The sequence below is a fragment of the Equus przewalskii genome, chromosome 28, assembly GCF_037783145.1.
Source record: "Equus przewalskii isolate Varuska chromosome 28, EquPr2, whole genome shotgun sequence".
Classification (NCBI taxonomy): domain Eukaryota; kingdom Metazoa; phylum Chordata; class Mammalia; order Perissodactyla; family Equidae; genus Equus; species Equus przewalskii.
In genome coordinates this window covers 25322211-25333686 of record NC_091858.1, presented here as the reverse complement: position 1 = coordinate 25333686, position 11476 = coordinate 25322211, and positions in this window count along the sequence as shown.

Here is an 11476-nt window from a genome sequence, read left to right as displayed (position 1 = left end):
CTTCAAGCATCTCTTTTCTCTGAGCACTGTGGGAACTCAGTGCAAAGGAAGCCACTTGTCTCATTTCTGCTTCACATGGTGCCGGGCAGGAATTGACCAGAAGGTAGCAGAAAATCTTCAGTTTGATTTAGAACGCCAAGATGTCCTCTTCTCCCCCAGGACCCTTGGTCTGGCTGGGCTGGCACCTGCTGCGCTGCAATGCAAAGAAGTTACACACAAGGACGTGAAGGAGCAACCACCTACTTAGTAGGATCTTTAGGGTCTAACAACTAAGAAGTTTATGAGCACTGATCCTGGTGCAAACTGGGGCTTTCAGGAAATAGCCCCCACCAGTCCTCCAGGCCACTGGGCGGCTCCAGCTCTGAGGCAGCCTAAGTCTCAGCTCACAGTAACATGGAGATAATAATTCTCTCTTCCTGGGTTGCCGTAGGCATTCGATGAAATAACGTATGTGAAGCACCAGTCACAATTAGGCATCACGCAATGGTAGTCTGTTGTATGTTAGGTGTGTAGCTGATACCACCTTCAGTTTAATTCATGCTATAATTGATCCTCAATGTGAAAAAGAAGTATCATGCACCATCAGCAGCTCACACATTATGAGTCAACTAGGTCGGTCAGAATTTCACAGCTGTAAGCCTGAGACCCTGCAAACCAGGAGTCCACAGACAGAGACGCGTCTAGAGACAGGCTTTGTTTGGTTTGCCCAGTATTATTTTTTCATTGAGACAATATTTAAAATTGTGGAGAATGCACATTAAAAAAAAAAAAATTCTGGCTTCTGTTGAAGATTCAGAAGGTTTTACCATAGCAGTGGGCCCACTGCCCCGTGGCTGCCAGCAGCTGCTGCTTTCCATGTTTGTGGACAACTCCTCATGGCTCCGCCACTGCCCCCTGTCTGATACCAAACACTTCCGCCAAATCTACTGCATTCTTTACTTCAACTAGAAAAGCTTTCATACTTAATAATTTTAATTAGTCTTTTAAACTAATGACATTTCTTTTCAATTTGCCAACAGTTTCCTTTTCTATTAAAATAAGTATAAATAATATTTTAAACAGTTCATCGGTTCTAATAGTTCTGCTTTGGACGGTATATGTTGTTCCACTTTTTGGTGTTTCTTTTATGATGTGGAATAAAATGAAATAAAAAAGATCCTGAGAACATGATGGACGCTCTGTGGCTAACCGGGACCTAAAATCAAAATGGAGTCATGCGGCCATGACAGGACTGGGACGCAGTCACGTCCTCTGTTCTCGGAGTAACCACAGAATGCACTCTTAAGCTTTTGACTCTGCCAACCTTCCTGATTTTACAAAAGTCCCCAACAGCCGCCTGGACGTAACCAATAAAACTGTCATCCGCACCAACCAATCAGGACTAAGCAGACTTGCATCCCTCATTTGCATAAGCAGACCTGACTTCCCGGAACCTGGGCGGGAACTTTTGCTACCAAAACCAGCCCCCTTTCTTTGTTCTTGCAGAGCATACTTTCGGTTTGCTGCTGTAGGCTACGTCTGCCCTGTTGCGCGCTGTATGAGCAATGAAGCTTTCGTAACTAAATTCTCGTATTCCAGAGGTTTTGGTTGACAACGATATTGTGCTCCTGGAGAGCCTAAGCTCATGTTCCCCTGGGGTATTGGCCACCCTGTTTAGGAACACCAATTAGGATTGAAAGCCAGGTCCTAGTCTGGGCACCTCCTGGGAAGCTAAGGAGTGGGGAGGATGAGCCCCCAGGCAGAGAGTCACGGTCACCACAGAACCGCTGGTTGACCACTCGTGGGTGCGCCATTCCACCATGCAACTCCTTTCCTCTCCTCTAGTCTTAAATAAGCAACATGGAAAGAAGACAGTCTCCCCATGGAGACTGAAGGGGGTGGAGGAGTGGATGCCCAGGGGCACCCTGGAAGCCTCCACAGTTTTCCTGCACCTCCTTCCCCTTCCCGTCCTGACTTTTGTCCTGCCCTGATACTGGTGCAATGGCCTGAATTGTTGCTGCTAATTCCTGTGGCAAATGGACAGGCCATGATTATTCCAAACCATCTTGGGAAGCAGGAAAAAGCAGAGCTTGTTATTTTTGCTAGATCCTCTAATCCATGCTTCTCTCTCTCTGGGGTTGGTTTGGAGGTGGGGAGCCAGTAGCCTATGCAAGTCCACCATCTTGACCGGCAAGCCTTCTGCGGTGGTCTTATTGTAGAAAACCATCTCTTTGTACCAGAGGCAGAGCTCCATGATGCTAATGAAATTAAACTTTGGGACCCTCACCTGTGTGAGTACATTCCAAACTCTGGGAGGGGGCCTAGCAATTTGTTCTCATAGCCATATTTTTTTTGTAAAATTGGCAAGAGTGAGATATTTTCACTGCAATTGGTCAAGACCACTGTCTCTTTCTGCTCTGATTTTTCCCTTCATCACCTTCCTCTCACTCTTCCTCCCACCCAGCTCCCATGTTGGTCAGCACTGGAGGGTCTCCTTATTGGGGAGATTCAACTAAAGAGAACTTGAGTTGGGGATATATCTGATTGAGGTTAGTGGAAATGTTTATGTAGCTCTCAGCTGTTTGCAAGTTCTAGGCTACTGACAGCCACCTAGTGTAGGCAGCTCCTAGGAATCCTGGTCCCCACTGTGCTGACTCGCCCAGCACCAGAGCCTGAAGCTGCAGGCCCAGAGGGCCAATGGCAGTATGAATGTGACCTATGGGAACTGACACCAGAAATATGCACACGGTGTGAGGAGAAATAAGGTTTGAAATGTACACAGCCAAAAGCTGCTCTGTGGAAGCCCTTCCAATGTTCACATGTACAAAACAGTAAGCAGAGGATTCGGTTGTCATTAACACCTTGTCAACATGGAAGCTCTCTCCTCTTTGAAAGATAGCTCAGAATGCAGTATGCTATTGTAACTGCACCACATTTCTTTTGGGGGAGGAAATCGTGTGAAATAGAAGTTATCAGAATTCCTGTGTTTGAGGGCACAAATCTCTGGGAGTCCTTCAACCCAAAGGTGCATCTGTGTATGAAGTTGCATGTTTTATGCATCCAAAGTATCAGGTCAGCTCTTGGTGTATGGGACACATCCATTGTCTTGATGGAGTCTGGTAGTTCCACATAAACCAGCACTCAAAATTGTACGAACACAATGACGTAATCTGAAGAAACAAGTATTTCCAGTGACAAAACTGCGCGTATTCATCAGTAAGTCCATGGACTTCATCTAAGAGTGATTTGATTTCCCATCTGTGCAGCTCACCGCAACAGAGAACAATTTAAAATGCGCTTGAATTGCTCAGGAGTATGACTTCATGTTGCATTTTCTTCTTAAGGTACACCCTCAAAATTCTATCTGCTTCAGGCCCCACAGAACCTAGGTCTGCCCCGTGGCGTACCCATGTCTGGAGCCACAGTGGGAAACAGCAGATGGATGGGAGAAGCACATGTTTCCATTAAAACAAAAACAAAAACAAAAACGAAAAACAGACAAAGATGTATTTATTTGTAGGTGTAAAGAGTATTCCTATACATTTAAAATGAGACTAAAGCATACGTGTATCAATATTTTTTTACAACTGGCCCACTTGACTCGTTCATGTTACCTGCCTGGCCCCTGTGAGCATCTAAGTTTGTCCCCTCTGTGTCAAAAATTGTGTAGGCTTGATTCAGAGGCGAATGGCAGCCAAGGAAGGTTAAAAGAGATGCATTTGAGCCTACGGCCACTGCTAATTTGTGCAGATTCCTGTTCAAGGGGGAGATAAGGGATGAGTAAGTTGCTGGGTAGAGCAGAAGCCTTCATATCAGACAAGATCAGCATTGGAAGTTGGTCATTTAACGAAAACAGTCTCTTAAAGTGGGGAATCATGAAAAATAATACAGGTTCACTTTAATCATATTATTTTACTTTCTAAGACATAAAGATACGTTCATCCACTCATCTTGTGACGTCAGGCCAGGCTGTTCTAAGAGAGTGGGTCAAGTGACTGGAGCATCTCTTTGATGTTTGTGCAGGAACCACACTTGAACGCAGCGTCCACCAATTCCACTCTTGGTTTCTTCAAAACTTAAGGCACTTGAGCATTTCAGGTGCAGAAGATGACAAGGTTCTTACGACTTTCCTCTAATCTTTTATTATTGTCTCACCCACACCTAATATAAGAGCAATTGTGAGCTATTCACTGTCATCAACTCTCCAAAGCATTCAAACTAGTTTTCATAGAGACAAACTGTATTCTCACTCATATTTAATCAGTTGATGTGAAATTTAACTAAATTGCAAATCAATACCAAAGAAAAATGGCACAAACAGCTTTGGAAATAAACACCACGAATTTGAGGCAAGCGCACAACTCAAATGATGAGAGCAAAGAGCCGGAGAGCAGCCTACAGGCTGAGAGCTTGCTGCCTTTGGGGCGTCCATCCCCACGCCTCCCCAAGGACTAGAGCCAGTGAGTCATGGGAGATCTTGAGGTCGAATGTCTTCTTTAGTGGGCACAAGGCAGGGTGGTACAGTGTAAAAAGCTTTGGACTCAGAATCAGAAAACCTGAACTCTAATTTGGCTCATCCCCTCACCGTGTGATTGAAGGAAATCTCGTGTCTCTGGTCCCTCCCATCTGCCACACCATCCATAGGGATGCTTCAGCATCACATGACTTTGCTTCCTAATTCACTGAGTGAATAGAAACAATGAGAAGAGCACTTGCACACGTCCCCCCAGCACACCTACCCACGCCGTGCATCTCACCTGTCTACTGTGAATATACAGTAGCTGCACTCTGCCTTCCCTCCCATTAGGATGTTGGGACTGTCACTGCCCTTTCTAAGCCAACCCCCCCTGGACCCCTTGATCCCAGCCCTCTAGCAAGTCTTCCCTCTCCCTCTGGCATCATCAACTTTTCCCTCTTCACTGGACTTGCCCATCAGAATGCCGTAGTTTCTCCCACCAAACAACAAACCCTCTCTTGACCCTACATCATGCCTCAGCTATCACCCTATTTCTCCTCTCCCTTTACAGAAAACTCCTAAAAAGACTTATCTGTGCTTGCTCCCCCCAATTTCTCTCTTGACCTCATGCCAGTCAGGCTTTTGTCCCCCCAGTCCCCTAGAATGGATCACTTCCTCTTCTTGGTTGACCTCGCAGCCGCACTGGACACCTCCTCCTGGGACCACCTTCTCCTCCTACGTTCCAGACCAGTTGATTCCTCTGGCAGCCCCTTCTCAGTCTCTGTTATGGGGTGAACTGTGTTCCCCATAAAAGATGTGTTGGAGTCCTAACCCCCATTACCTCAGAATGTGACTTTATTTGGAAATAGGATTGTTGCAGATGTAATTAGCTAGTTAAAATGAGGTCGTACTGGAGTATGGTAGGTCCCTAATCCAATACCAGTGGTGTCCTTATAAGAAGATGGCCATGTGAAGACACAGAAAGAAGACACAGGGAGAATGCCAAATGAAGATGGAGGAAGAGATTGGAGTGACGCAACTGTAAGAAAAGGAAGGCCAAAGATTGCCAGCCTGCACTAGAAGCTAAGAGATTCTCCCTTACAGCCCTCAGAAGGAACCAACTTAGCTGACACCTTGATTTCCGACTTCTAGCTTCCAGAACTGTGAGACAACACATTTGTGTTGTTTTATGCTACCCACTTTGTGGTACTTTGTTATGGCACCCCTAGGAAACTAACGAAGGCCCCTCTTCTGGTTAATGTTCTCTTTATACTGGAGTGTCCCAGGACTCAGTTCTTGGATTTCTTTTCGCCTCTACATTTGGTAATCACATCTAATCTTATGGCTTTAAATTACTACCTCTATCCTAACTACTCCCAATTTAACATCTCCATCTTGTCTCTCTCTGCTGAACTCCAGACTCATGTATCCGACTGCCTCCTCCATGTGTCCTCTTAGGTGGCCAAAAGGCACCTCAGAGTCAACGATCTCCCTCATCCCGTGGTCTTCTCCGTTTCCTAAACCACCTTTCAGTTTCTCAGGCTCCAAATTTTGCCGCCATCCTTGCCTTCTCTCTTTCGCTCATACCCTACACCCAATCTGTCAGCAAATCCTGACAGCTCTAACTTCAAACGTGTCTGGAACCCATCCATTTCTTAGCACCTTCATTGCTTCCATTTCATCTCCTTCTTGAATTATGCGAATGCCTTCCGCTCCCTCCGCTGCGCCTTCTCTGTCTATTCTCTGTCAGTAAGAAGACTTATCCAATAAAAACTGAAGATAAATTCCAGTAGTGGGGCATCCTACAGAATATCTGATCAGTCCGCCTCAGAACTGTCCAGGTCATCAAAAACAAGGAGCATCTGAGAAACTGTCACAGCAAGAGGAACCTAAAGAGACATGGCAACTCAATATCATGTGGTATCCTGAATAGGACGAAGACTGTGGAAATCTAAACTGTGCGTTAATAAAAATAATGCACCAGTTTTGATTTATTGGTTGTAACAAATGTATCATAGTAATGTAGGATGTTAGCAATAGGGGAAATTGGGGCCAGCCTGGTGGCGTGGCAGTTAAGTGCGGACGTTCCACTTCAGTGGCCTGGGGTTCACGGGTTCTGATCCCAAGTGCGGACATGGCACTGCTTTTCAAGCCATGCTGTGGTAGGCGTCCCACATATAAAGTAGAAGAAGATGGGCATGGATGTTAGCTCAGGGCCAGCCTTCCTCAGCAAAAAAGAGGAGGACTGGCAGCAGATGTTACCTCAGGGCTAATCTTCCTCAAAAAAAAAAAAAAAAAAATAGGGGAAATTGGGTGTGGGATATGTGGGAACTCTCTCTACTATCAACCAATTTCTCTCTAGATCTAAAACTGTTCTTAAAAAATTGTCTATTAAAAAAAAACTTAAGTCATTTCAGGGCAAAACTCTTTATCTGTTTCCCATAAAAGAGTAAAAGCCCAGTCTTTATGAGACACAGTGCTTAGATTCGCTTCCTCTCAGCCCTTGCCTCCTATGACTTTCCCTCCTTCTCTCTGTGGCCACCACAGGGCCTTAGCATTTGCAATTTCCTCTTCCTAGAACACTCTTCCTTCAGAGAGCCACTTGGCTCACTCCCTGACCATCAAGGCTTTACTCAAGTATCGCCTCCTAGTGAAGATTTCCCTTACCTCCCTATTTAAATCTGCAACACTCCCTAATCCTTCCCATGGCTTTCCCTACTGTATGTCTCATACCACTTATCAACGCAGAACGAGACTGCTGACTTCCTTGTTCATAGCCTGTCTCCCCACCCCAATTAGGATGTAAGCTCCATGAGTGCCCAGAGGTTTTTGTTCTCTGTGTTCCCTGCCATGTCCTCAACACCCAGAACAGTGCCTGACACATGGCTGACACTCCCTACCCATTAGCTGAACGGATGAACGAATGAAGGCCTGAATGAGCTATGCGGAAGCGGGAGGGGAGGCTGCGGTGTGTTGTAGTGGAGGGAGGATGAAAGTCCAGGGCAGGGAGCAGGGGCCAAAAGAACAGAAGAAGCAAAAGCCTTGGGCAAAGGAATGTGTGGGGCCTTTTGGATTTAACCTGACGAGGGAAAGCCAGATTACGATTCTGAACCATGAGGAACGTCAGAAAGCTACCTGCTCAATCCTCTGAAATAGTCTCAGGGATACGAGGATGGCATGTACTCAAGGTCTTTAGATGAAGAGAGTCCCAAAGTCCAAGTGGCTGCCCAAAAACCAGGAGGCATGATCAGAATGTTTGGTTGATGATTCTCGGTCTAGTAAACAGGCCGTGGGCAGGACGGGCCTGCTTGGGTGTCCAGTGAACTTCACTCACTTGGCTTGCTTGTAGGGCTCTTTGAAAATGTCTAATTATAAGCAACATGTAACTTGTGCTCCTCACTTGCCATCTGGCGACTTGGGGCAGGTAAAAATGTACCCACCCTACAGCTACTGCTTTATTGACTTGTAGCTTTTAGACCAATCTCTAAATTAAGCCTAAGCATGAAAGGAAATAGATTGGACACCATCAAAACCACCCAGACCCACCAAGACAGCCCTCTGTTTGGAGGTGCCTTCGTAGATGGTTTCAGATGCATTCCAACAAGATGCACTCGTGGTGACATCAGTGTGTTAGCATGACAGGGAAGCACGTGGAAGACGTTGATCTTGTGTCCATTTTTCATTGAGTTTTTTTAATCGGTCATTGACTGAGCTATTTGACTACATGTTTCATGTGACTTGCTTCTAGTATATGAGACGAATTGAAGTATGCTCTATTCCTAATGGCGAGAACATGGGACTAGAAGTCCTCAGACTCACGTGTTAGTCTTTTCTTTTCTTTTTTTTTTTTTTGCTGAGGAAGATTCGCCCTGAGCTAACATCTGTTGCCAATCTTGCTCTTTTTTTGCTTGAGGAAGATTAGCCCTGAGCTAATGTCTGTGCCAATCTCCCTCTATTTTATGTGGGATGCTGCCACAGCGTGGCTAATGAGTGGTGTAGGTCCCTGCCTGGGATCTGAACCCACAATCCCAGGCTGCTGAAGCAGAGTGTGCCAAACTTAACCACTACACCACAGGGCTGGCCCCTGATCCTGACTTAATTGCTTCCCGGCTATGAGAGGCATTTGAAGGCAAGAAACTTAACAATCAGAATGTCATTGGTAACTTGGTTTAAGAGTCAGGGCTCTTTCAATTGCAAGTCACAGAGACTTATCATGAACTGCCTTAATCAAAAAAGGAAATTTATCGACACACATAACTGAGAAGGTGGGTTAGACTCAGTGGCCTCAAGGTCGGCCAACCTCCCTCCCGGTTCCTGACTCTGGCACTCTCCTTTGCCTCTGTCTCCTCTCCCACTCATCAGGCTCAGGTTGAAAGGCTGTCTCTACTCCTTGTCTGTTCTGTAGTGAACTGACAGCAAACCCCCAAAGCCCTGTTGAACCAAGTGAGAGAGGCAGAGAAGCTATTCACGCTGTGAATCCAGAGGGGCTACCTCCCAATCCTTGGGAATCAACAGTGAAGGAGTTCTCCTAAGCATCTTAGCAGAGGGACCCCATCCTCCTGCACCGACGAGACTGTCCAAGAAAATAATAAAGTACTCACTGGGGTTCTAAGATAAAGGGCAAAAGATGGAAGAGGAGGTCTGTCATGGGATCGCAGGTGACAGCAGGGCTCCTGGGGTAGCTGGGGTGGACATGAAGCACAGTGCCTGGCCTCTCAGATCTTCTCTCCTGTTTGCAGCATTCTCCAGGGGTCAAAAGTCAAGGGGTGCCAGAATATGGGAAGGGCCCAGAGAGAAAATGAGAGAAAGAAACTGCAATTCAGAAGGAGAAGGAAACGTTCAAGAGGCAAAGCTGAAATGCATTTAAGGACACACATTCCAAAACAGCTACAACTTTCTTTTTTCTTTTTGAGGAGGATTGGCCCTGAGCTAACATTTGCCAGCAACCCTCCTCTTTTCGCTGAGGAAGATTGGCCATGAGCTGACATCTATGCCCATCTTCCTCTACTTTATATGTGGGATGCCTGCCACAGGATGGCTTGACAAGCAGCGCAGGTCCACACCTGAGATCCAAACTGGTGAACCCTGGGCCGCCAAAGCGTAACGTGCAAAGTTAACCGCTGCGCCACTGGGCCGCCCCAAAACACCTACAACTTTTTAATGGAAAAGCGCTCTCTAGAATGATGGGCAGGTATCAATTAGCTGCTCCAGGGCCACCAGGTGAGCAGAGGAATATCAAGGATGGACAATGTGCAAAGACAGGGTGTGTTCATTTCCCAGGGCCGCCGGAAGAAATTACCACAAATTGGATGGCTTACGACAACAGCACTTTATTCTCTCACCATCCTGGGGCCGGACGTCAAGGTGTCGGCTGTGTTCCCGCTGAGGCTTGGGGGGATTTCGTTCTTCACCTCTCCCAGCTTCTAGTGGCTGTGGGCCTCACTCCACTTTCTGCCTCTGGCTTCACAGGTCTTCTCCTCTGTGACTTCTTCTTTTTGTAAAGACACTTATTGGATTTAGGGCCCACCAGATAATCCAGGGTAATCTCATCTCAAGATCCTTAACTTTACCCCTGCAAAGTAGATTTTCCAAATAAGGTCACATTCACAGGCTCCATGCGAATGTGTTTTGTGGGAAACCATATTTTGTGGGAGACCATCCCCCAACCCACTATACAGGGACTTCCACATTGTAAGGTAAATGGAATTTCTGCTCAGACAACTATTAAAAGCTGCTTCTTTTTCTTTTTACACAGTGCTGTGGAAAAATAGTTTAAAAACTAAAATAACTTCTGAATGCCTTCCTGTTCTAATGGGTAATGAAATGCTTTTATCCATTATAATGGTTTCCAGTAACTTTTGCATGGCCACACATGTGAAAGAAATCCTGGGAAAGATGGGTCCCTATTGGTGCGGCGTGGACCTTTGCAGCCTGTCACATAGATGCAATAGATTACAGGGGATTTCAAATTCCCACCCACAGCTCAGAACTCCACCCTTTTCTTTCCTCCTGCTCAGAGACACTCTGGCTCTTGGAGACCTCATGTCTGCACCTATTTCTTTAGTCATGAGGCCTCCCCGCTGTCTGCAGTTCTCAAGCCATGCAGCAGTAGAAAAGTCTTCCCCTTGACCTTGCAAATCATAGTTAGGACAATTACTTGATCAGTCTCCCAGGTGAAAGAAATGAAAGGCAGAAACTTTTCATCAGTCCATCGTACCTATACAACGGTTGGTTGCCTAAAGATATTCTGATAAATTTTGAAGAGACGCGAAAAGGAGCAGGAGACTGGGTTTTGGTTAGAAGAAGTTGTCTAAAGAGCAGGTGGTCTACAGAGACACTGAGTGAAGGGGCTATGCTATGCCAGGAGCACTTAGGGCCCCACTCAACCCCGGAGGTATCCTCAGCATCAGAGCCTTCTTTCCAGGATGCAGACCTGGCGTGGGAAGAAATTCCTACCCTGCCGTGATCTAAGACCCGGTGTATGTCAGGGCATTTTGACACCTGCAGGCACGGTGAACCACAGCCTGGCTCTGGCGTGTGTAAGCAAACACAATTAAGTCCATTCTCTCAAAGCCAGGACGTGGCCTTTTTTGTCTGTTGTGATGGGACAGGAGCCAATGGGTGAGGATCCCACAGAAGACAGTGCGATTGCTTTAAAATGAAGCACGAATGCCCTTTCCTTTCCTGTTCAAGGGAGAGAAGCACAGCTGAGATTAAACCACCTACAACTTGACCACACCTGGGGCCTTTGTTATATTTATATAAGTGGGCAAACTCCTTTCATTCTTCCATGCCGATCAGAACACCAGGTGTCAGTCATTCAGCCTTTTTTTCTTTCTCTCTTTTTATTTTGGCTGTTTGTGTTTTTCATATTACAAAAGTAATGCAGCATCTTTTTTAAAACGTAGAAACTATAAATAAATAAAGACAAAGGAAAATCGCCTGTAATCTTACCACAGAGCAGGATCCATTCTGAACACTTCTGGTTCTGCTCCTGCAATTGCTTTTTTTATGCCTAGATACACACCCCTGTGGGTTTCT